General features: G+C 40.2%; 2 long non-coding RNA genes across 2 annotated transcripts in view; one reads left to right on the forward strand and one right to left on the reverse strand.

The window, feature by feature from the left end:
* LOC129047701 (uncharacterized) overlaps positions 1-3250 on the forward strand; it is a 50669-nt gene extending 47419 nt beyond the window's left edge. Inside the window, exons 5-6 of the long non-coding RNA XR_008509420.2 lie at positions 2014-2553; positions 2974-3250. This is a non-coding gene — a long non-coding RNA (uncharacterized LOC129047701). The remainder of the gene's footprint in view (positions 1-2013; positions 2554-2973) is intronic.
* Positions 3251-11286: 8036 nt separating this feature from the next.
* LOC134761834 (uncharacterized) overlaps positions 11287-26059 on the reverse strand; it is a 43828-nt gene continuing 29055 nt past the window's right edge. Inside the window, exons 3-4 of the long non-coding RNA XR_010140987.1 lie at positions 16568-16666; positions 11287-11519 (exon numbers count right to left, since the gene is read on the reverse strand). This is a non-coding gene — a long non-coding RNA (uncharacterized LOC134761834). The remainder of the gene's footprint in view (positions 11520-16567; positions 16667-26059) is intronic.

The following is a 26059-nucleotide window of genomic DNA, read 5'->3' on the forward strand; positions in this document are numbered from 1 at the left end:
TCCCCTGCCTTGTCTAAAATCATACCACCTCACTTCTCATTCCTTTGCTCTCTACTTTCAAAGAGGAGTCTAAGAATGAATCCATGCCAAGGTATGGACATAATAGATCTTCTGTGTCTGTTTGCTTTCTAAATGGACTCTTCTGGCAACACAAGGTCTTAACCCAAAGGAGTATATCAGTCATGGTAAGAATTTGGGTAGATGGAGGTGGGAAGGGCAAAATTGCCCCTCAAATCTTACTACATAATAGGTTTGTTACTGGTAAGGCTGCTTGTGAATTGGAGAAATATTGAGGGGAATGAGATAAAAACCTTAATTTTAGAAATAAAATATTTGATTTGGGGTGATGACACAACAGATCTTAGATGTAATTGGTAAATGGAAAATCCCCTGGAGTGAGAAAGATAGAGGTAGACAAATGGCCACAGGTCGGAGGTCAAGAGGTAGTTACGGGCTAGGCTTAGTGGCTCATGCCTGTAATTCCAGCTCTTTGGGAGGCCAAGGTCAGAGGACTGCTTGAGCCCAGGAGTTTGGAGACCAGCTTGGGTAGCAGAGTGAGACCTCGTCTCTACAAAATAAGAAAAATTAGCTGGGTGTGGTGGCACGTGCCTGTGGTCCCAGCTACCTGGGAGGCTGAGAGGAAGATGACTAGAGCCTGGGAGGTTGAGGCTGCAGTGAGCCATGATCATGCCACTGCACTCCAGCCTGGGCAACAGAGCAAGACCCTGTCTCAAAAAAAAAAAAAAAGAAAGAAGTAGTCAGCCACATCATAGTATTATCTTTCCCTTCCAGTTCATAGTTTACAAATACTGTCACCTCTATTATTTCATTTGATTCTTTCAAAAGCTCTGTAAAGTAAGCAGAACATTTGTGTTTTTAGAAAGCATTTTTATATTTTGTTTGTATTTTGTATTTTTATTTATTTATTTTTAATTGATACATAATATTTGTATATATTTATGAGGTACATGTGATATTTTGTTACATGCATAGAATGTGAAATGATCAGGTCAGGGCATTTATGGTATCCATCACCCTGATTTTTTATGATTTCTATGTATTGGGAACATTTAAACTCTTCTCTTCTAGCTATTTTGAAATATACAATACATTGTTGTTAACTATAGTCACCCTACTCTCCTACCCAATGTTAGAACTAATTTCTTCTACCTAATTGTATGTTTGTACCTATTAACCAACCTCTCTTCATTAAAATTTGAATTAAAAATTTTTTTTCAGAGTCTCACTCTGTTGCCCAGGCTGGAGTGCAGTGGCGAAATCTTGGCTCACTGCAACCTCCGCCTCCCAGATTCAAACAATTCTCATGCTTCAGCCTCCCAAGTAGCTGGGATTACAGGCACCACCACACCCAGCTAATTTTTTTTGTTTTTTAATTTTTAGTGGAGATGGGGTTTTGTTATGTTGGCCAGCTTGGTCTTGAACTCCAGGCCTCAAGTGATCCACCCACCTTGGCCTCCCAAAATGCTTGGATTACAGGCATGAGCCACCGTGCCTGGTGAAAATGTGCATTTTTAAAAAGCAAAAGCAAACACCTCAGCTTAGAGAAACTAAATTATTTACCTAATGTTCACTGCTGGTTTGTGGTGGAGCCAAGACTTCTGCTGCTCAATGAAGATGTCCAGGTAGAAGCATATACTAATCAGGGCTCTTCAGAGAAACAGAGCTAATAGGAGATAGGCATACACACATGCACACGCACACAGACTTATTATGAGGAATTGGCTCACATGATTATGAAGGTGAAGTCCCAAGATCTACAGTTGGCAAACTAAACACCCTAAAAGAGCCAATGGTGCAGTTTCAGTCTGAGTCTGAAGGCCTGAGAACCAGGAGAGTCAGTGGGGTAGGTTCCAGTCCAAAAGTGGGCAGGTCTGAGTCCCAAGAAGAGCTGATTTTTCAGTTAGATTTCAAAGGCAGGAAATGACCCATGTTCCAGCTCAAGCCGTCAGGCAGCAGAGGTTCCCTCTGACTCAGTCTTTTTGTTGTATTCAGGTCTTCAGTCAACTGATGAGGCCCACCTACATTAGGGAGCATAGTCTGCTGTACCCAGTCTACCAGTTCAGCTATGAAGCTCCTCCAGAAACTCCCGCACGGCCACATCCCAAATAATGTTTGGCCAAATGTCTGGGTACCCTGTGGCCCGGTCAAGTGGACACATGAAAGTCGCCATCACGGTGCTGTCCTCAAGGAAAGGAATGAAAGAGACAATCCAGCTTTGCATTTAACACTGAGGCAGTGGCCTGTGAAACCAGATGTGACAAACGTGGCAAGTAGAAGTGTCACAGACATAAATTTGAGCATTTCTCAGATTTTTCTTTGCCTGGAGTTTGATCTCAATAGTCATTCAATTTGTCCCTTAGGACAAATTTATTTTCTCTCTTTCTTCTCTCCTCATTCTCCTCCATCACCATTATCATCATCAATGTCACTGTCATCATCAACATCCAAAGTGTATGGAGTGCCTGCACTCACGTGGCTCTGTACCAAGAAGGAATTTGGAATTCATGGAGGAAACTGGATCTGTCCCTTGCTGTAAGTGGCTTAATTCCAGTTTAAGAGACAGAACATATACGTAAAAAGATAAATAAGTATAAATCAACTAGGAACTCGATAACTAAGTGCTAAATACAGGAGGATATGAATCTTGGATTCCAAAAAAAGGAGTGATTTTCGGGCTGGACAGGGTCTGGAAAAGCTTCAAGGAGGTCGAGGTTCTTGAGCAGGGCTTAGAGAAGAGTGTGGCTGATGCAAGTGTGAGAAGAAGAGAGTATGGCAGGAATATAGAACACCCAGAGGGAAGTAGGAAGTGCAAATATGTGTGCAGGGACAGCGAGTCGTGGCTGGGTGGGCACCCATGCCATGGAACAGCTTGATGCCTGGAGAGCAACTCCCAGAAACAGCTTTTGGCCCAGATTGCTAATTAGAATTTTTTACTGTGTGTGAAATTTCCAGGATCAGCATGGAGTGTCATCTGCATCTCCTGCAGGCGTCTCCTCCCAAACACGGCTTCCTAAACCTGTCTTGCCAGTCAAGCCCCACAGCTGCTCTGCCGAGTTATACAGGCTTCCTCTGAAAAGCTGTTCTCCTGGACTTGCATGTGCTTAAAGGGAAGAAAAGCAAGGAAAGCGAAACCCTCCCCTTGTTTCCAGGTTCTGGGCGAATCTTGTTTTTATACTATTTGTCCTGTTATCTGGATCCACAGCACTGGTGTGTCTTAGATGATAAGGAAAGCAGGGACTACTCCAGTAGTACTCTCTGCAGGGCCCTGCTGTGTGCTGTGGCCTCTCTGGGTTCTTCACGAGTACCTTGGGGTTGTGATGAAAACTACATGTGTGATGAGGCAGAGTAAGCTTTGCCTCCTGTCAGCCAATAGGGCACCCCCTAGCAGTTCCCCCCCAAACACACACACCGCCCTGAAATTCCCCAAGGCCCTCATTTGGGTGCTCCTGGGGGCAGGGAGGGTTGTGAAGAGAGGCATACACTGTGCAAAGCAGCACGTGTTCCAGGTCTGGTTCTGCCACCAACTAGCTGGGTAACCTTGGGCAAGTTCCTGTATCTCCCTGGGCCTCATCTGTGAAATGAGAGGTTTGGACTATATCATTCCAAATGTTTCCAACTCTGAAGTACGAGTCTAGGAGAACTTTTATCTTCTTCACATTATAGCAGGTTTTTTTTTTCAACCCCCGGCTACTTAGGGGAAGAGAGAATGGCTCTAGAAGGTACTAATCCGTCTTCCTACAACGTCTTGGGATATCTTGTAGTCTCTAGTCAAAGAGGGTTAGATTTTCCCCCCAGTTTTTCCTTCTTTTTTCTCCATCTTTCTCTCCTTCCTTCCTTTCTCTCTCTCTCTCATTCTCCTCCTCCCTCCGCCTCCCTCTCTCTCTGTCTTTCTTCCTTTCCTCTGCTCTCTCCCTTTTCCCCTCTCCCCTCTCCTCTCCTCTCCTTTTCTTTGAGACAGGGGCTTGCTCCGTGCCCCAGGCTGGAGTATAGCGGCACAATTACGGCTCACTGCAACCTCAGCCTCCTGGGCTCACTTGATCCTCTCACTTCAGTCTCTCGAGTAGCTGGGACTACAGGGGACTACAGGTGTGCACCAACACACCAAGCTAAGAAGGTTAACTTTTATCTTCCACACATGTTTAAAATATACCTTTTTTTAATTTTAATTCTAATTTTTTTGAGACAGCATCTTGTTCTGTTGCCCAGGCTGAAGTGCAGTGGTGCAACCTCGGCTCACTGCAGCCTCCGCCTCCCAGGTTCAAATGATTCTCATGCCTCAGCTTCCCAAGTAGCTGAGATTATAAGCACACCACCACACCTGGCTATTATTGTGTGTGTGCATTTTTATGGAGATGGGGTTTTGCCATGTTGGCCAGGCAGGTCTCAAACTCCTGGCCTCAAGTGATCTGCCTGCTTCGGCCTCCCAAAGTGCTGGGATTACAGGCATGTGCCACTAAAATATATATTTTATGGAAACTTTAGAGAGATAGAATATTTAAAGAACTTTACATGTAAGAGGACTAAGATTCAAATAATGTTGCCACAGTTTAGTAGCTGCATGATCTTGGCCAGGTTATTTCACTTTTCTGGGATTCAGTTTCCTCAGTTGTAAAACAGCAATAGGCCAGGTGCAGTGGCTCACGCCTGTAATCCCAGCACTTTGGGAGGCCAAGGCAGGAGGATCTCTTGAAGCCAGGAGTTCAAGACCAGCCTAGGCAACAAAGTGAGAGACCCATGCCATGCCCCCCACACCACCCCCGCCCTCTCTCTCTAAAAAAAGAAAGTTAGCCAGTGTAGTATATGTATAGTGGTTAGCTGTGGAACACTGCATTCAGGCAGATCTGGGTTTCAATTTGGGCTCTGTTTCTGACCAGCTGTTTGGCTTTGGGCAAGTTATTTTACTTCCCAATCCTCAGTTTACACCGCTTTACAGGAATAATAATAGTTCCTGCTTTGTAGGGTGATTGATTAATGAGGATTCCACGAGACAAGGAATTAAAAGTGGCTGACACAGAGTAAACATTCAATACATTTAGTCATGATGAAAAACAAATAAATATCAAATGTCATGCTTCCCTATCCATTCTCCTCCAAGGACAGCAGTAGCTGAAACTCTCCTGATGAAGGGAGAGACTGAATCACGTAGCTAGAGAGCAAGCTTGAGGAGGGCAGGACCACTTTTGCCTGGTTTATCCTGTAGCCCCAACACCTAGCACAGTGTCCAGCACATAGAGCACTAGGAAGAAATCCTTTACAATGGTGCAAACAAGACAGAGATGCTCATAAATCATTCTACCTTTACAAGATATGCTTACGTTTCAGGTTTTCAGATTTGTTCCACTGCTGCCTTAATAGCTCCACCTGTTACTGAGCCAAACCTGGGTCAGCTCACCCTGCACACTAAAGACAAACACCCTCACCAAGATTTGCAGTGAGGGAAAGGAGGGCATTTATTTACAGGACACCAAGGAATAAGAATTGGGCAGCTTGTGCTTAAGACTGCCTGCTGACTTACAGGCAAAGGTTTTTAAAGGCAGGGGTACACTTCAGGAAAGCAGAAGTGAAATCATAAATCAGCACATGGAGGTTAGAGATTGGTTTGGCCTAAAAAGGTAGGATATTTTGAAGCAGGGGCTTACCAGTCATTGGGGGATTCAAAGATTCTCTGGTTAAGAAAGCAAAGCTTTGTCTTAAAAACATGGGGTCAGCAGAAAGGAACGTTGAGGTCTGGCCTCTGCATGTGACTCTTCAAGTCCCCTCAGGAAGAAATTTAGGACAAAGAATGGCACTGAGTCCTCGCTTCTCCCTTACCTGAGATCTATGTGCCAGTGAACGACATTTTCCATTTGGTGGGGGGTGTGAGTTTCTGAAAAACAACTCAGGGACATATGTTAAGATGCTATCTTTAGTTATTCTTTTTTAGAGACAAGGTCTCCCTATGTTGCCCAGGCTGGTCTTGAACCCTTGAGCTCAAGGGATCCTCCTGCCTTAGCCTCCCAAAGTGTTAGGATTACAGGCATGAGCCACCATGCCCGACCTGTCTTTAGTTTCTATAGGGAATCGAACATCTTGTGGCTCTAACTTCCTTTGCTATTGTTTTCAGCAATTATTACCCTCTTGCTTATCAGGTTGCTTATTTACATCTCAGGGCTGGCTAGGTGTTTGGAATTTCCCTTGAAGGAACTCCAGATTTTCCTTTATTTCCATGCTTGGTGTGGGGTGGCAGTCCCCTAAGAAGAGTCTCTGCTCTGTCTCACACCCAGGAGGACATTCAGAAATGTCCAAATCTCCTCTTAAGTCTAGACCAGCGTTGTCCAATAGAAATGTAACTCAAGCCATATATAGAATTTTAAATGTTTTAGTAGCCACGTTAAGAAGGCAAAAAGAAACAGGTGAGATTAATTTCAATATTGGATTTTATTTAACCCACCATACCCAGAATATCATTTCAACATGCAATCAATATAAAAACTATTAATAAAATACCTTATATTTTTTGTACTCAGTTTGAAATCTAGTGTGTATTTCATACTTGGAGCACATCTCAATCCAGATCAGCACATTTCAAGTGCTCAATAGCCACATGTGTCTAGTGGCTGCTCTATTGGAAAGCACAGCTCCAGACCAAGAGAGCAAGATCAAGCCTGTCCTTTCGCCCACCCAAGCCACCCTTCAGCTCACTTCCTGTCTGAGAACACCTTTCTTTCCCAGGTGACTGCTCTGCAGAATGGCTTCCAGCTTCTTGGAAGACATGCCTACCACCCATACACATGGGTGTGCCTTACTTTACACATCTCACCAGAAAAACCACATCAGAATGCAACACCATAACCTCTTCAGTCATTCCATAAGGTAATACACACAGCAGGTAATTAACATTTCCAAGCACTTCCAGGCTTGTCATTTGAGGTAGGCAACTATCACCCTTCTCTTTCCCCCACATGCTTTTGTAGAGCTTTATCCACTGTAATCTTGCCTGTATTCAGTCCTCTCTGATAATTCATTTATTCATTGAATTTGTTGAGTGTCTACTGTGTGTTATGGAGTTAAAAATACAATAACGAGCAGGAAGGATGAAATCCCTGCCCTGGGGAACCTCAAACTCAAGTTGGTTGGGAGGAAGAGTGAGCAGAATTTTATAACATAGTGTAATGGGGGAAATAAATCCTACGGGTTCTGGAACCTCATAGGAAGGTAACTAACCTAACACAGGAGGAGTGTGTGTGTGCACTTGCACATAGATATGTGTTTGTGCACATGCATGCATGTGTGTGTATAAGGAGGCACTCAGAGAAGCCATATCTAAAGTGAGACCTGAGTGGAAGTTGGGGTGTGGGTTGTGAGGTGTGGGATGGGAAAAGAGAGAGAATTCCAGGTGAGGAGAGAGTGTGCACATGTTCCAGAAGGGCAAAGATCAAGGAGGGGGCCTGCCAATCACTCCATCTAGCTGGAGTCCAGGAAGAGGAAATCTGTGGCTTAGGGGAGACATAGGGGTGAAAGAGATAATCACAGTCAATAGTTTGGGCTTCATTTAAATTCTGTAATAAAGGTTCTGGGAACGCAGCTCTGGTTCTGATTTCTCACCTGCATTCATATTCTGCACTTCCAGCTGTGTATGGATCATCTCCATGTTTCACTCCGACACGTGTTCAAAATCACTCAGCACCTTCACTCCACTACTAAATATTCCAAACTGGTTATCTGTCCTAATCTCTCTGTCTCTAATAATGAGATAAGCATAGTTCCAGTCTCCTACCTAGACTAAAACATCTTTCGTCTCTCTCATATCTTCATTCTATGTAGCCAAGTTGTCACTAAATCTTGCTAATTTTTTGACTGAGTATCTGAAGGCTTTTGGTTCAGGCACTTTCTGGCTTCCCTGAAGATAATTCATCATTCAGTTTTCTATAGTAGCTTTAAATTTTCACCAGGCCTATCTAAATTCCAAGCGGTATAATTTGTACTCCTTTGAGATATCAGTTTGGAACAAACCAGCAGTTTAAAAAATCGCATCAGATTATAAAGTAGAAAAATAATTTCAGCAGTCCAGAAAAGCTCCAAGTAATTTTTATTGGAAAAAAATTCTCAATGTTTTATTTATTCTTAGATTCTGCCATTTTCTTATGTACAATAAAGTTCATCCAGCTTCCTCCTGGAGTCATAAAGTTTTATTATCTGCATAGAGAAACCATAAACAGGTATTTTTATTTGTCTAATTGTGTCCCTCCTTTTATATACAAGCCCTTCCCTGGATACATTACCTGCACATTCACTCACCCTAAAAAAAGTTCAACATTGTTTGAACTTGTCCTTGATTACTGAATATCTTACTTCATATTGGTTTGGCAATTCATTATAACCACACCCTGAAAACTGGACATGGAAAATTTAAAACACAAGAACCAGATTGCATTGTATGTCTCGGGAATAAGTGAGAAGAGAAATGATAATTTCCTCCAGTTGTATTTTGTCATATTTTAAACAAAATGTCCACTGGCTGGAAATTCCATTTCAAACAGTAAGTATTTATTGAAATTTACTGACCATGTCCAGCATGCAATTACATGTTAGAAGTATGCTGACCATGTTTCCTAAAATTAAAAATCAGGACACATGATGTGACAGTGAAACAGAGCACCTGAAAACACTCCTGTCCCAGAAAATGTGAGTTATGTAATTGCAATCGCTACAGGAAATGCAAGAGAAACATTGTTCCTCAAGCTTACAACTTAATGGAAACATAAGCATAACACACATTCACTGACTTCGCCACTGAATGAAGAGTAAGTGAACACTAGCAAAGGAGGCACTTTGTTAGCTGGCAGGATTACAGCAATGAGAAAATAGTCACCTTAAATACTTTCTCAAGCAAGGTAGGCTCTTGTGATGGCCAATTTTATGTGTCAGCTTGTCTAGGCTATGGTGCCCAGTTGTTTGTCAAATACCAGCCTAAACATTGCTGTGAAGGTATTTTTTTTTTTTTTTTTTTTTTTTAGAATTGATTAACATTTCAATCAGTAGACTTTGAGTCAAGCAAATTACCCTCCATAATGTGGGTAGGCCATATCCCATCAGTTGAAGGCCTTAAGAGCAAAGATTGAGGTTTCCCCCAGCAAGAGGGCATTCTGCCTCATTCTGCCTTCAAACCCAAGACTGCAACATCAGCTCTGGGCAGAATTTCAGCTTGCTCTGCAAATTTTGGACTTACAGGCCCACAGTCACATGATCCAGTTCCCTAAAATAACCCTCCTTCTCTCTCTCTCTCTCTCTCTCTCTCTGTGTGTGTGTGTGTGTGTGTGTGTGTGTGTGTGTACACACATCCTATTGGTTCTGTTTCTTTGGAGAATTCTAATTGGTTCTTATAAGAATTGTTACTTATTTTTAATGCCTGAGATAATTGATGCATTTTAAAACATAATTATATCTTTTTTTCCACAAATGGTGACATCCCTTTTAACAATACATCTTCTAGCAGTGTTGTTGTTTTTTGTTTTGTTTTGTTTGAGACAGAGTCTCACTCTGTCGCCCAGGCTGGAGTGCAATGGCACAATCTCAGCTCACTGCAACTTCCACCTTCTGGGCTCAAGAGATTCTCCTGTCTCAGCCTCCCGAGTAGCTGGGATTACAGACACATGCCATTGTGCCTGGCTAATTTTTGTATTTTTAGTAGAGACAGGGTTTCACCATGTTGCCCAGGCTGGTCTCGATCTCCCGACCTCAGATGATCCATCTGCCTCAGCCTCCCAAAGTGCTGGGATTACAGGTGTGAGCCACCATGTCCGGCCTAGCAATGTTTTTAAACATAGGGGCCATTCACTTTCAAGGCCCACCTTGCTGCCGAGGAGAAAATTTAGAAGCAAAAGTGGAATTCTCAGATGAAACAAAATTGTCTGAATTTTAAATGGAATGAGAAATGAGGGAATGCAGAGAGCCTGAGGAAAGCTAAGAAGGTCTCAAAAGAGGGAGACAACAGGGACGAAAGCACAGAGAAGGCAACTTTGACCTTCTGATTACAAAATTTGGGGAAAAGGAACTGCATGGATAATAGGGCCTGTGCCTGTGAGTATGTTTCCAGCAGAAAGACACTATAGAAAGAAAAGAGGACAGCGAGCAAAATTGGTCAAAGCAATTGAGGATAATAATCAAAATTATTTGGAGGTGAAAAAGGAGCAAAGAATGTAGTTTAAGAGGTAGAATTGTGAGTTCAGCACTAAATTAAAGTTTGGGTGCTTTCAAGCTTCTATAAACGATTCCAGTGAAAAATGGTACAGGTTGATCTGTTCCACAAAGAAAGGTGAATGCTAGAGAATTCTCTTCTTGTAGCAAGAGAATTCTGGATGGAATAAGAGATAATTGATTTCCGTATCTGATTTAAGAACATAGCAGGCCCACTTTTCTGAACTAGCAATAAAAACCCTTGGAAGGGGGAAATAGGAATAATTAGACATAATTAGGTTGTCAGCTCATATATCATTATGTCTTGCCTTTCAGGGATGTTTCACAGATTAATTAGTTAATGTTTGTAAAATAAGCTCCAAGTGCCATGTGTCATTGGCATAGAATTTGATTTTCAGTGTGATGAATGTAATTAAGTCATGTTGCTTTCGTACGGCCTTCACTGCAGGATGATGCCTGCTCCGGAATGTTCTGGGGGCATGGGTACATGGGCTCCTGCACTGACATTTCAAGAAGAGCTCTTGATGGTAGGCATTTTGCATCATGTGTGTTACACTTCTCAGGCTGGATGACGTATTTAAAGTGTCAGATTAGAATTGTGTTCTCTATTGATGAATAAAGGTTATGTTTGTACATTACATCCATCTTACAGTATAGTAACTAGAAGTGAACATTTTAAAATCAAGATCAGCAGGGGAGAAAACACTGAGGGTCCTTTTTGGGCCCTAGGTCTTTCTTGCCTACTATATGACATATATGTTAAATAGTCTTTAGTTAAGAAATTCATTTTTTTTAAACCCAGAGTGGCTTCAAAAAATCCCCAATCCATACCTGTTAGTAAGATTTTCTTAAGCAGTACAATTGACTGTTGACTTACAAGTTCAACTCTGTAGTTCATATTTTTAGATTTGGTGATTTTTTAGAAAGGAATCAAACCAAGGTCAAGGAAATGATTTTCAAACATTTTGGTCTCAGGACCCATGAATACTCTTTAAAAATTATTGAGGACTCCAAAGAGCTTTTGTTTTCATGGGTTATATTAATAGCTAATGTTTATTGTATTAGAAATTAAAGTTAAGAAAGATTTTAAGAATTTATTTCTTTATTAAAATAAGCCCATTATATAATAATATAAATAAGATACTTTCAATGAAAATATTAGTGAGAAGAGTGGCATCGTTTCACATTTTTATAAGTTGCTTTAATGTCTGGCTTAATAGAAAACAGCTGTGGTTCCATAGCTGCTTCTGCACCCAATCTGATATGATACATTGTTTTGGTTGAAGTAGATGAAGAAAGTTGGGCCTCACACGAATCTGTAACTGGAAAAGAAAAGAGTATTTTAACACCCTTTTTAGATAATTGTGGATATTTCTTTTAGATTTGACATCAACACTCAACAAGTGATAGTTTCTTCAAGGATGATCTCCTAAATCTGGTAGAATTGGTAGATTCTGAAACCATATCAATGACTTTTTGTCCTTCATTGCATTAAAATCCATTGGTCTCTCATGTATTGGCATTATGCATTGGTCATTTGGAAAACATTGATTCCCTGAGTTATGTAGATCTTCCTGATGTTGACACATTTCATTATACAGTATCAAATAATCACTTTCATTAATATCACCACGGATTTTATCATAAATCCTTTAAGTATTGGTATGCTGCCAACTTTTTTTAGAAATTCTCATTTTTGCTTGAAAGCTGGAATTTTATTATTGGCAATAAGTACTTTCAGTTGTTTTGCTTGAAGTGATAGTCTCACTTTGTTCATTTTAGGGAAAATGTCTGCCAAATCCTCACATCTGAATTACCATAGTTTGTTTTTGAGTAAAAATGGAATTCCATTAAAAAGCAACTAGTTCAGCTTACAACTCAAATAATCACACACATGATTTTACTTGAGTCAACCATTGTAATCGGTATGCATCAAAGTATTTATGAGAACTTCTCATTTCCTCACACAAAATATTAAAACGGTATGTGCACAAGTGCCAACATTTAATACAATGAATACTCTTCACGGCTTTATCAAGGTCATTGTTAAATGAATCAGTGCTTTAAGAAAAATCTGTGAGCACGTGGCAGTGACAATTCACAGACTGCCAGTACAATTTGGTGCCACTGCCTCAGGAATGATGAGTTCTATCCATTTTACCCAGCAGTTTTACTCATTTTGCCATTGCTCTACCAATGCTAGTGTCATCACAGTGAAAAAGCAAATAATAGCCCCACCTTATAATGAAAATAGTATTGAACCTGTTGACTTCCTTGAAAGGGTCTCAGGGATGTCCAAGGATCCATGGACACTTTGAGAATCACTGGCATAAGAAATGCCCTGAAGGTAGGGCAGAGGGGAGAGGCAGGGTGATATGGTTTGGCTGTGTCCCCACTCAAACTCATCTTGAATTGTAATCCTCGTAATTCCTATAATCCCTACCATCTTGACCATGCGGTCAAGGGAGAGGCCAGATGGAGGTAATTGAATCATGGGGGCAGTTTCCTCCATGCTGCTCTTGTGATAGTGAGTTCTCATGAGATCTGATGGTTTTGTATGTGTGGTAGTTCTTCCTGCATTCTTTTTCCTTCCTGCTGCCTTGTGCAGAAGGTGCCTTGCTTCCCCTTTGCCTTCCACCATGATTGTAAGTTTCCTGAGGTCTCCTCAGTCATGCTGAACTGTGAGTCTTTCCTTTTTCTTTCCTTCATAAATTACCCAGTCTCAGGCAGTTCCTTATAGCAGTGTGAAAACGAACTGATACACAAGGTATCCTTTTAAAGAAGTGATTTCAGCTATAGGTAGAACAATGTAAGACAGGCTAATTTAATGAAATGTTTGGCTTTTTTATTTTAAGCAGCAGGAAGCCTGTTATACTGCCTTAAATCAGTTTCTCGTTTGGTTTGACTGTAATACACAAGAAGAAACATTTCTTACATTAAGGCAGTATACACATACAGATATATTTACTGAAATAAAAGTTTCATGAAATAATACCCTTAAAATTTGTAATACATGCTAACATTTAAAATTTTTTTATTCTATCTCATTTATTTAACAAAAATTTGTCATGACCCACTAAATTGATTTCACAATTCACCAATGGGTTGGAAACTACTGTTGGTTAAAAAAAAAAAAAAAGAAAGAAAAAAAAATTGCTCTAAATAAAGATGCTTTCATTTTGTAATATATAAACCATGGGTGTCCAATCTTTTGGCTTCCCTGAGACACATTAAGAATTGTCTTGGGCCACACAAAAAATACACAGCACTAATGATAGCTGATGAGCTTAAAAACAATCTCGTAATGTTTTAAGAAAGTTTACCAATTTGTGAGGAGCTGCATTCAAAGCCATCCTGGGGTGCATGTGGCCCACAGGCCACGGTTTGATAAGCTTACTATAAACCCTCCTAAGGGCTGATTGCCTTTGGTTTAAAACCAGAGGTAACCAAGACTGTTTAACGGTTGCCCATTCTGCCATTTCTTGATTCATTTGCAAATGATTTTAGAGTGTGGGTCAAATGAGAAATACTTAGTTTCAAGAATGCAATGTGTATATTATTACGTGAAATACGTCTTTGATTCTATTTTCTCTAGAAAGTCTATATGTTTACCCGGGGTTTTTAAAACCTGACACTTTTTCTTCAGCATTGTTGGATAAATAGACACAATCCAATCAACCCTTACTAAGGAGGCTGTGTTGAGGCTGGTACCATAGTAATTATTACTCTCATTTAAAAACAAACAAAACAAAACAAAACAAACAAACAAACAAAAACCACCTTAGTACTTTTCCAGGATCTAGGTTTGTATCCTATTTGTTTTTTCTTTTAATTTTTTTTAATCCCCCTCTCCCAGGTTCCAGTGTGTGTTGTTCCCCTCCCTGTGTCCGTGTGGTCTCATTGTTCACCTCCCACTCATAAATGAGAACATACAGTGTTTGGTTTTCTGTTCCTGTGTTAGTTTGCTGAGGATAATGGCCTCCAGCTCCAACCATGAGTTCTATTTGATACTGCCCTAATTTCCTACTCTGCCAATCCTTTGAGAATCATTACTCAGATCCAACTAATTGTAAAAATCAGAATAAAATGAGTATCGATTTTGGTTTCCTGCTTTAAAGTTAAGTATTACTTTTTGTTGGTGATAATATAAGCAGAGAGGCAGTAAGAAAGTAGAATATCCGAGATAAATGCATGTCTTCTTTTCCCTCTTGAGTGTTTGATCACTCCCTGCTTCTCTTAGTTGGCTCTCAGGATCTCTCTGTCTCTCCCCTTCTCTCTCTCTCTCTCCACACCCCCCCCATCTCTCCTGCTATTTTTTTTAATCTCTTTTTTAAAAAGCCTTGATCATTGCACCCCCTTGTATTAGTTTGTTTTCACACTGCTGATAAAGACATATCCGAGACTGGGCAATTTACAAAAGAAAGAAGTCTAATGGAATTACAGTTCCATGTGGCTGGGGAGGCCTCACAATCATGGCAGAAGGTGAAAGGCACGTCTCACATGATAGCAGACAAGAGATGAGCTTGTACAGGGAAACTTCCCTATTATAAAGCCATCAGATCTCATGAGCCTTATTCACTATCACAAGAATAGCATGGGAAAGCTCCACCCCCATGATTCAATTACCTCCCACCAGGTCCCTCCCCCAACACATAGGAATTGTGGGAGCTACAATTCAAGATGAGATTTGGGTGGGGACACAGCCAAACCATATCATTTCACTGCGGCCCCTCCCAAATCTCATAACCTCACATTTCAAAACAAATCATGCCTTCCCAACAGTCCCTCAAAGGCTTAACTCATTTCAGCATTAACTCAAAAGTACATAGTCCAAAGTCTCATCTGGGACAAGGCAAGTCCCTTCTGCCTATGAACCTGTAAAATCAAAAGCAAGTTAGTTACTTCCTAGATACAATGGGTGTACAGGCACTGGGTAAATATAGCCATTCTGAATGGGAGAAATTGGCCACAACAAAGGGGCTACAGGCCCCATGCAAGTCCAAAATCCAGCAGGGCAGTCAAATCTTAAAGTGCCAAATCTCATTTGACTCCATGTCTCACATGCAGGTCATGCTGATGCAAAAGGTGGGTTCCCATGGTCTTGGGCAGCTCCACCCCTGTGGCTTTTCAGGGTACAGCCTCCCTCCCAGCTGCGTTCATGGGCTAGCATTGAGTGTCTATGGCTTTTCCAGGTGCACAGTACAAGCTGTCAGTGGATCTACCATTCTGGGGTCTAGAGGATGGTGGCCTTCTTCTCACAGGTCCACTAGGTGGTCCCCCAGTGGGGGTTCTGTATCAGGGCTCTGATCCCACATTTCCCTTCTTCACTGCCCTAGCAGAGGTTCTCCATGAGGGCCCCATCCCTGTAGCAAACTTCTGCCTGGGCATCCAAGCATTTCCATACATCCTCTGAAATCTAGCTGGAGGTTCCCAAACCTCAGTTCTTGACTTCTGTGCACTCACAGGCTCAACACCACATGGAAGCTGCCAAGGCTTGGGGCTTCCACCCTCTGAAGCCACAGCCCAAGCTCTACATTGGCCCCTTTTAGCCATGGCTGGAGCGGCTGGGATGCAGGTCACCAAGTCCCTAGGTTGCACATAGCACAAGGACCCTGGACCCAGCCCATGAAACCATTTTTCCCTTCTGGGCCTCCAGGCCTGTGATGGAAGGGGCTGCCGTGAAGACCTCTGACATGCCCTATAGACATTTTCCCCATTGTCTTGGGGATTAACATTTGGCTCCTTGTTACTATGCAAATTTCAGCAGCCAGCTTGAATTTCTCCTCAGAAAATGGGATTTCCTTTTCTATTGCATCATCAAGCTGCAAATTTTTTGAACTTTTATGTTCTGCTTCCCTTATAAAACTGAATGCCTTTAACAGCACCCAAGTCACCTCTTGAATGCTTTGCTGCTTAGAAATTTCTTCTGCCAGATACCCTAAATCACCTCTATCAAGTTCAAAGTTTCGCAAATCTCTAGGGCAGGTGCAAAATGCCACCAGTCTCTTTGCTAAAACATAGCAAGAGTCACCTTTGCTCCAGTTCCCAACAAGTTCCTCATTTCCATCTAAGACTACCTCAGCCTGGACTTTATTGTCCGTATTGCTATCAGCATTTTGGGTAAAGCCATTCAACAATTCTCTAGGAAGTTCCAAACTTTCCCACATTTTCCTGTCTTCTGAGCCCTCCAAACTGTCCCAACCTCTGCCTGTTACCCAGTTCCAAAGTCACTTCCACGTTTTTGGGTATCTTTTCAGCAGCACCCCACTCCCAGTACCAACTTACTATATTATTCCATTTTCATGCTGCTGATAAAGACATACTCAAGACTGGGCAATTTACAAAAGAAAGAGAGGTTTAATAGACTTACAGTTCCATGTGGCTTGAGAGGTCTCACAATCATGGCAGAAGGTGAAAGGATGTCTCACATGGTGGCAGAGAAGAGAAGAGTTTGTGCAGGAAAACTTCCCTTTAAAAAACCATCAGATCTCGTGAGACTTATTCACTATTATGAGAATGTCATGGGAAAGCCCTGCCCCCACGATTCCGTGATCTCCCACTGGGTCCCTCCCATAACACGTAGGAATTGTGGGAACTACAATTCAAGATGAGATTTGGTTGAGGACACAGCCAAACCACATCACCCCTGTGTTTAAGGTCAAAGTACCTGCCTGGTCCTGCCTCCTTTGCTTTGGCCTCACTTACTGCCCTGGCTTCAAGAGATGTGTAGGAAGGAATGGCAGAGGGAGGCAGTTGAAAGTGAGAAAAAGTTAGCTATCTATGGCAGTTGTTCAGAAAAGAGCTGAAGAGTCCCTAATTAGGAAGAAGCCAGTGGGAATGGAAAAGAGGGGACAGATCCATAAGAATTAGCTAGTGATTGGATTGGCAATGCAGAAGTTAAAAAAGATGACTGAGAATGTATTGTGGCTGAAATTGATAAGCTAGGAAGAGGAGGTCATGCAGGAAAAATGATGAGTTCGTTTTCTAAAACATATTGGAGATGTTCACCAGGCACCAGAATATATTGCAGTGGAAGCTGAGAGCATGCAGGGCATGAGTTAAACTCTTGGATATAAATGAAGCCACTGATTTAGAGCACGTGAAATAAAAAGGTAACTAAGGCTACATTTGAGAGGTTTCAAAGCCCAAAGAACAGTAAGAGGACGAGGAGCCCATGAAGGAGACAGAAGGAGAAATCCAAGGAGCAGGAGAACCACTTAGAAAAATATAACTTGCAGAGGCAAAGTAATTTGGCAGCACGTGAAATATTATACAAAGTTATAGTCCTTTAGGGAAAGGACAACTCTCATCTTCTGAGCAAAGAGTAACAGACAACAGTGCTCAGTGATGCATGACGTGAAAAAGAAACATCATAGAATTTGGGGCCAGCAGTCATGGATTTTCATTTCCTCATAAGTGCTTACTAGCTATATGACTTTAGGCAAGCCACAAAATACACATATGAAACCACTAGAGCACACTGGAAGTCTAATCTGGTGCAATATACTGCAAGAATTATATCAGGTCAGAAAGAGCATAACTGTCTGTTTTGAGGAAATTAGAGAATACTATTAAGTGGATAGAACTCAAGTAGGGTATAGAAGGATTAATAGGATTTAGGCTGGTACGATAGTGGAGGGTGCATAAAAACCAATGATTCCTCATCTGGAGAAAAAAGAATCAAAGACATAAATTCCCCTGAAAAAGAATCTTTGTTCCCTTTTTCCTTGTTTTTGAACTGTTTTCTTGTTTATTTGAGATGTTGAGATATTTATTTGAGATGTTGATATACTATGGTATATATATATGGTATGATGTTTGATGTAAGAAGAAAAAGAAGGAACAAAGCATACTTTTATATAAAAAGTCTTCCTGTAGGATGAATAGGTTGTTCTTTATTTTACTTTATTCACTTTCATTTTAGAAATGTACTCTGAAAGTTTTCAAAAAGATGTTCCTTGGGTTATTCTTAAGGAAGTTAGTAGCACTTTATGTAGAAAGTTGAGCAATCATGTCAAAATTCCCTCACTTTATAAGTAGGAGGTATTGAATAAAAATGAGCAGTTCATTATTTAATTTAGAGAACAAAAGTGAAAGTCATACATGGCGATTTGGGAGGTATATATTAGATGTGATATGAATGTGTATCTTCCTGGATTGCAATAGGAGAGAAGTACAGGGATTGATTTCAAAATGAAGCGAGACACTGAGGGAATACAATCTGGAGGAATATAACTGTTTTAGAATATCGTGACTTTAAAGATAAATATCAGTTTGGTAGTAAACCAACATTCTTGGGTCATGATGCTGGTTCTTTTGGGAAAAAAATTAAATCAGGCAAGCATAAAGGCATTTTATTCCACTCTTTTGGGAAAATACAGTTATGAGTTTTACTTCCAAGAATCAGTTCCAGAATACAATGGGCTTTATTGACCATATATTGGAACAGGATCAATAGCTTTGGTGTGTGACAGAGACTCATTCATTGCCGAGAATTTTTTTGTTAGCCATTATCAGTGGCTTCAGAAATGGTCCTGGTGTGGTTCACTCTGCTTCTAATGAAACCAGTGAGATCACCAGTACTCACATTAGTGAGGACAAGCTGAGGATTAGCAGCTTTTCAAAATAAAAACCAGGGAGTACTAAATGTCTTCATTGGGAAGTGGGGCTGTGGGTCTTAAGAGGATTTGGACACATACAAGGATCATTATTATGTTATTAAGTTATTAAGTATGCATTCATAAGTTAGTTTATATTTGCCAAATGCAAATATAAAAATCATTTCTTAATTATACAGGCATTAAAGTCTTGCATCATTAACCACATATTTAAAACCACTTTGTATCACTTACAAAAACAATTTAAAATATCAGATTATTGAATTTCCTCTGTTCTAGTGGCCAAATGCCTTCCAGCCAAGATTAACCTGTTTATTGTCCTGTAATTAAGTAAATTAAAAAATGTTATTTTTCCCATTTATCAAAATTTGAAGTTCAGAGAAATGAGGCAGTTTATATGAAGTACATATATATTCATCAGTCCACTGTTAAAATTCAAGAATTGAGCTCTGATTTTTTTTAACCTAGTCTGTATTTGTACAGTATGCCAGGCAGGCAGCATACTGCTAAGAGAGAAGAAGGAAAATAATAAAAAATTATTAGCTTTGAGTTGAATCACAAATGAGCAGCAAATGGAAACTTATCCACTAGCCAAGAAGGGCGGTAGTTCACTCTTCCATCCATCACCACCAGCTGGCAGATGGGCTCGGGACTAATGTAAGTCTCCTTAGATGCCAAGTTCTCTGCTTATGCAGCAGTCTGTGTCCCTGCCATCCAGGAAGGGGAGGACAGAGAGAGGACCGAAGCTTACAGTTCCACGTAGCAGCTCATCTCACTGTTAAGGAAACTGTGGGGTTAGCCAACAAAACTGGAATTCAAATTTGGAACCAGACCTCACCTGATATATTTTAATTGATTGCCATGTGATTGTCCATCTGTTTATAATTTGAGTGTCTTTTCTTTGTATGAGAAATGCTTTTGTACAGGGCGGGACCCATGATCCTCTCAATTTCTATATGGAAAAAAATATTTTCTATTTTTTCGTTGCTTTGCTGAGTAGCTTTCAACAAGCTTTTGGAAAAAGTCTCATTCCAGATTTATAAAGTATCAACTGATGTGATGCTAAAACAATGGGAGGATTTTATGGGCTGTAAAGCTCTTATTATTAAGTAATTTTTTGGGGTTATGGTAGTTTTAATAATAGTAGTAGTAAACTATTTTACAGGTTGGAAGGCTAATAAATCCTTTAAAATCAATTGAGATTATTTAAATTCAATTTACACATTAAAATCCAAAATATTATTTGGCTATTGCTATAGTTTTATGATTTATTTAAATATCACCATTTAGACTACAAAAATTAATGCTAGGTAGAATAATAGAGTAAAATTACTGGGCCCTGAAATTTGTATAAATGCAAAAATTGCTTTATTTTTTCCATTTAAAATATGCTCATCTTCACTGATCCAGCTTTGATTCTCTTGTCTAAACCTGCCTTACATGAGTCCCTTATCAAAATGTTGGCAGCTAAATTAAGACTTTGGAGCTGCATTTCTTGAGGAAAAAGAACAGAGGTTCTCAAATTTTGTTCCATCAGAATCATCTGGGGAGCCCCAGCCCCAGCCCCAATTCAAATCTGTGGCATCAGAATCTGGGGGTTGAGTTTTTTTTGTTTTTTTCTCACAAGTTGCCCAGGTGATTCTGATGCACAACAACATTTGAAAACAAGTAACTAGACCAACCCAAGAGCCAAACTCTCTCACAGCGCTGCTTATTTTTGTAAATGACATTTGACTGGAATATCCCCACCCATCATTTCTGAATTGTCTATGGCTGCCTTCATGCTACAATGGCAGAGTCGATTGTTGGGACAAAGATCATATGACCACAAACCTGAGAATATTTACTATCCTACCCTTTATGGAAAAGTTTGCTGGCTCCAGAACTAGATGAATAATATAAACACATTGTTCCAGACCCAGTTGTTTCAATTCATTCATTCATTCATTGGCCTGGACAAATAGGAAATAAAAAAACTTAGAAACACTTATGGGGTTAAAAAGGACAGTAGATATTGCCTTTAAATTTTCTTTAAACCTTTCAATTGCTTCAAACAAGGGAAAAAAACTAAGCTGGATATGTTTTCTTTTTTAAAAAAAACTGCATTCAATGGAGGTTTTGAACATTTCACGGTTTTCCAACCTGTTGCAGCAAAATGATTCATCACTAAACTAAGCTCTGTAGTATCTGTAATATTGTACATTTAGTAGCTCAGTCATTAAAGTAAAATTCAAATATAAGAAAAAGTAAATATATTCAGAAACATACTGACTTCAAAAGGTTAGGATAATATTTAAAAGATTATAGGGGCTTGGAAGTGTGTTTGAATTCAGCAAAGCAGCAAAACGGGGAGGGGACTAATGATTTTTAAGGCTGCCTAGCCAAAGATAGCACATTATAAAACAAGGATGCTTTCTGGTGATACAGTATGAGAATGCTCTGTACACAGTATGAGGCATCTTTAAATGTGAATAAATTGGAAGAAGTTCCAGAAACAATAGATATGCTTAAGTGAATGGGAGGACTGAGCTGTAGCAAGGCCTTTGATTTACATAGTATGATTACTTCAAGGCGTGCACAGCTCTTCTCCAGGGCTGGGATGGATTTTCTTCCCAGCGTCTACAGGAGATGTTGAATTGACATCACAGGGAATTGTCAGCAGAAAAGAGAGACTGATTGCCAGGCTACAGGAGGGAGTTGGAGAGGGGAATTCGGTTCCTTACACCTTGTTCATCATGTCATTCACTCCCTCCTTCAAAAATCTTCAGCGACTTCTTATTACTTAAAGGATTAAAGTCAAACCCAGACTGGCATTTCAGGCATTCTTTAATCTGTCTCTTATGCTGGTATCACAGAGCATTTTCATGCCTATTAGCTCATCTGATCTTTACAGTACTGCTCATGCAAGTCAGGGGAGGCATTAGTGTTCCCATTTTATAGACACATAAGCTCAGTTACAGCCAATGAAATAGACTGGTTAAAGGTCATGCAACAGCAAGCCACTGAGTCAGGGCTGGAACTTGTGTCTCCTGCACCATACGACAAGTCCCTGAGTCTTTTTCCTCTAAGTTAGATTTGTTCTCAAAATATGTCTCCCCTTCTCTACATGGAATGCCACCCTTCTAGTTCAATTGCCATCTCTACTAGCAAACCTTTCCTGAACTCCAGTCTTTAGTGCTCGTCTTCTCCTCTGAAATCTTTTTTATTGACCCCACTCCTTTTCCTCAGAGTCCTACCCGCTTTGCAGCATCTCCTGTCTGCTGGATATTTGTGTCGCACAGTGAGACTCTTGAATTGCTTTTGAACTTTGCATGTGTGTATGTTCCTTGTCTCCAACAGAAATGCACGCTCTTTGAGGGAGTACCTAAGTACTCTATATGTCTTTTCTCCTTTGATGCCTTGCATAGTGCATAAAGAAGGCAGGGCCTCAATAATCATTTGTTGGACAAACAAATGATTTCATTCTCATGCAATCTCTGAATATGATTAAGAGAAATGAGATGAAACTGAAAAAGAGAGACCAGTTGAATACCACAAATGTGTTTTTAATAGCAAATTCTTTTCTATTGAATCGAAGTATTCCAAGGGCAACAACTGATGCTCCATGTTTAGCTGAAGCCCGGAATCATAAAGGCTGACTGCTCTTAAACTGGGCATAACATAAACCCGCCCACAAGAAATTAAGACGGAATATACATTGACAAGAGAATCCTTTTGTACCTTTTCCTTCTCAGGCCACCAAATCCCAGGCATTTGGCCTAATGGGGAGAAAGAGAAAGACAGTGTTTTCCTCTCAAAACACGGGTCTTGCCATATCCTCTCTTCCTAAGGCTAGCACTGCTCTATATTTCCCTGGCCTGTGCCCAAAGTTGCATCTGCGACAAGGAAAACCCTGCCTTGGAGAGTCTCCAAGATCTTCTCATTTCTCCAGCTGTGGGATTAAGAACTAAACACAGTTGCTCAGGTGTGGTGGCTCATGCCTGTAATCCCAGCACTTTGGGAGGCTGAGGCGGGTGTATCACCTGAGGTCAAGAGTTTGAGATCAGCCTGGACAACCTGATGAAGCACTGTCTCTACTAAAAATGCAAAAAATTAGCCAGGATTGGTAGTGGGCACCTGTAATCCCAGCTACTTAGGAGGTGAAGGCAGAAGAATCGCTTGAACCCGGGAGGCAGAAGTTGCAGTGAGCTGAGATCACGCCATTGCACTCCAGCCTGGGCAACAAGAACAAAACTACGTCTCAAAAAAAAAAAAAAAAAAAGAAAAAGAAAAAAAAAATGGACTAAACATAGTTGCCTTTGGAAGATCTGGTCAATGGGAAATAAATTCAGGGATGCATCACCTCACAGGTTGGGTGCCTCTTGCAGTGCAGGTTTGACTAAGCCCACCTGGTGCCCTCTTTTTGCACTCTCACTCAGCCAGTGGTTTCCCCTCCCTCCCCACCACATCTCTGTGTTGTGATTTCCTTCCCAGTTGCCCTGACCCTCGAGGATTAGGGCATGAAATGATTCAGGCCTGATCTTGCCTCCCATGCTGGCCACACCTGTAATCAGAGTTCTGAGTTCAGAGCCCCAGGCAGCTTAGGCAGGGCTGCGTGGTCTATATCTTTTTTCTATGTTTCTGGATGAGTTTATTGACCAACCTAAAACTAAATGCTAGGTTATACCTGTTTACATTGATGACTTCCTCTCAATTTGCTAGGTCCTTCCATCACAGAAAGTGATTATATTAATCTGAGTGCTACCTGGGAAGTCGAAAACTTATGTGGTTTTTATTACTCCTGCAAGAGCCTCTCAATTATATTCCACACACATATTTCTTCACTTAAGAGTAAAACAGAGCTATGTAAAGTGAGCAGCATGTTTACAGTAGATGCCTATGGCTTGCTATCAAATTAGTGGCAAATCAGTATTAGAGTAAACAGGGGTCAAAGATCAAGCCCACAATTTCACATAAAATTCAAAACACAAAACACAAAACACAAAAGAGAAGGCTCGTGTCATGCGACCATCAACTACTCTTAAAAAATAATCAAAACCAGGAAAAGATGAGAGGAAGCAAAATTTAAACATGATTTTAGTCCAGAATTTGATGCAAAAGCCAGACCTTACAGAGATCTATTTAAAACTATGACAACTCACTATATGTCACTCATCTTAAATGGAAACACACATCAAAAGGTGGCAAGAACCAGGATTTAGCAACTCCCGCATTCTATTCATGGACTTGACACTGACTTTGGACAAGTAAAAAATCTGTCTTCATTTTTCACTCTGAAAAGCAGGGTGGAAACTATTGTTCTACTTCTCTTGATGGACAACTCTGGAGTCATGCTAATAAGAAGGCAGTGGTAATTCTCTCCTAGATTTGATTAGATGTATTTTTGAAAAGTCAAATGATTTAGTAGCATGAAATTGTACACACCACACCCCATTTTTATTGTAGGCAGCTCTCCACTCTTGGCTTTTAAGCAGGAAACTAGAAGAATCACATTTATTCCATGTTAAAGTGTTCCTTGAAAACAAAACAAATTCTTTAAAAATCAGAAAAATTGATTATTGTTTAGACCATGTTATTAAAACTGGAGCCCTAAGTTAGTCAACAGTTTGTAGCTATTGTTATTAATCTAGGATTAATTACTCGAGTTAAAATAGAACTTTTTACCGAACGCTTACATGAATAGACTAGGCTAGCTGTTAAATACTATAGGGGGAAAATGAAAGTCTTTTAAAATAGAAATTAGAAAAATGCCAAAAGATTTATGAATATTTAAAAACAACTCAGTCAATGATTTTAACTACAATACTGCTTATTAATTTGTAAGATTTGCTTAATCAATGCCACCAGATGTCAGTATATCCTACATTATTCCTACTGAGTTCTCAAAAACATCCAGAGTTTTCATTCCAGTTAATAAAAATGATATTGTAGCCAAATAATTAAGGCTCTCTAGGGGATGATAAATCCCATTCCTCAACACTGTTTTGTTATGATAGAGGCCCCCCTTCGTTGAGATGCAAACTCCCAACTCCCCAATAAATCTCAGCATTGAGGCTTTGAAAGCAAGAACGTCATATTCTGAAAAAGATGCTTGGTGGTGGAGCTAAAACATGTTGAGGAACACTGACTTGCGTAGAGCTTCAGCAGGTCAAGTCTAAGACCACGAATTCTGTGATCTGCTGATGCCATTGGCCTTGTTTTTCCATTATGGAAATATCTTATTGGATTTGGCCTTTCACCCAAGGGACTTTTCAGCTAGATAAGTGGAATTTTTTGTTAATGGAGATAACTTTTACTGGATATGTGCTAGGATGTATACCTACTGAAACAATAAGAAGATAAGACAAAAAAAGTTTAACGTGTTTAAAAGTATAAAAGCCTGGTGTGTGCCACTTTTTGACAATAGGAAGGATTTAAACTTGCTTATTAGCACTGAGTTCTCAAGCCTTCTAGAATTTTCACTTTGATTAACAAAGTGATATAGTGGTCTTAAAAATTGAGTCTTAGTAAACTTGGAAAAATTTTGCATTTTAAGTTAGTTTTATGCAACAACTGATCCATTTGTTGAAAGGATAAATCAGGGAGCTTTCTAAGAAGTAGTAAGGACAAGATCTAAAATGTTATTTAATAGTATGCCTTTAATTGTGAAGTATATGTGCATTTTGAGAACTATAAACTCTATAAATCTTCAAAGTTCCTGGCACTTTACTAGTTTTCAGGAAAAATAAATTTTGCATAAACAAGAGCCATGTTGGAACTTCACATTCTAGAGTCTCACTGTGGAGATTATCCTGGGCATGGCCCTGGGGACAGCATTGCAAGGCAGCCAGGCTTCCTGCTGCATAATGAAGAATGCACATTTTATCCTCAGAGTAAAAGAATCCTCTTTTATCCTAGAAGTTGGTATTTCTGTGAGCTTTACCCTTGAAGAGAAATCCTTTGAAATATTAATCTTCAGTAGAAGAAAAATTGTTACAGTCTTGGTCCTTGATGACAAGAGAAAGAAAAGTTCTGCAAAATTTCTTGGACTCTACTAAAACATTTGTACACCTGTAATTGTGTCTGTGAAAAGGTAAGTTGGATTTTTTTTAAAGTTTATCTAATTTTAAGGCATTTGTGAAATTCACTACAAACAGAGCTCTCTCTCTCCCAAAATGCACATGCACACGTATTGTTTCTTTGGTACATAGAGATCATTGAACCAAATAATTAAGGATTCTCTATGGAATAATGCCAAATAAGAA

The sequence above is a fragment of the Pongo abelii genome, chromosome 7, assembly GCF_028885655.2.
Source record: "Pongo abelii isolate AG06213 chromosome 7, NHGRI_mPonAbe1-v2.0_pri, whole genome shotgun sequence".
NCBI lineage: Eukaryota > Metazoa > Chordata > Mammalia > Primates > Hominidae > Pongo > Pongo abelii.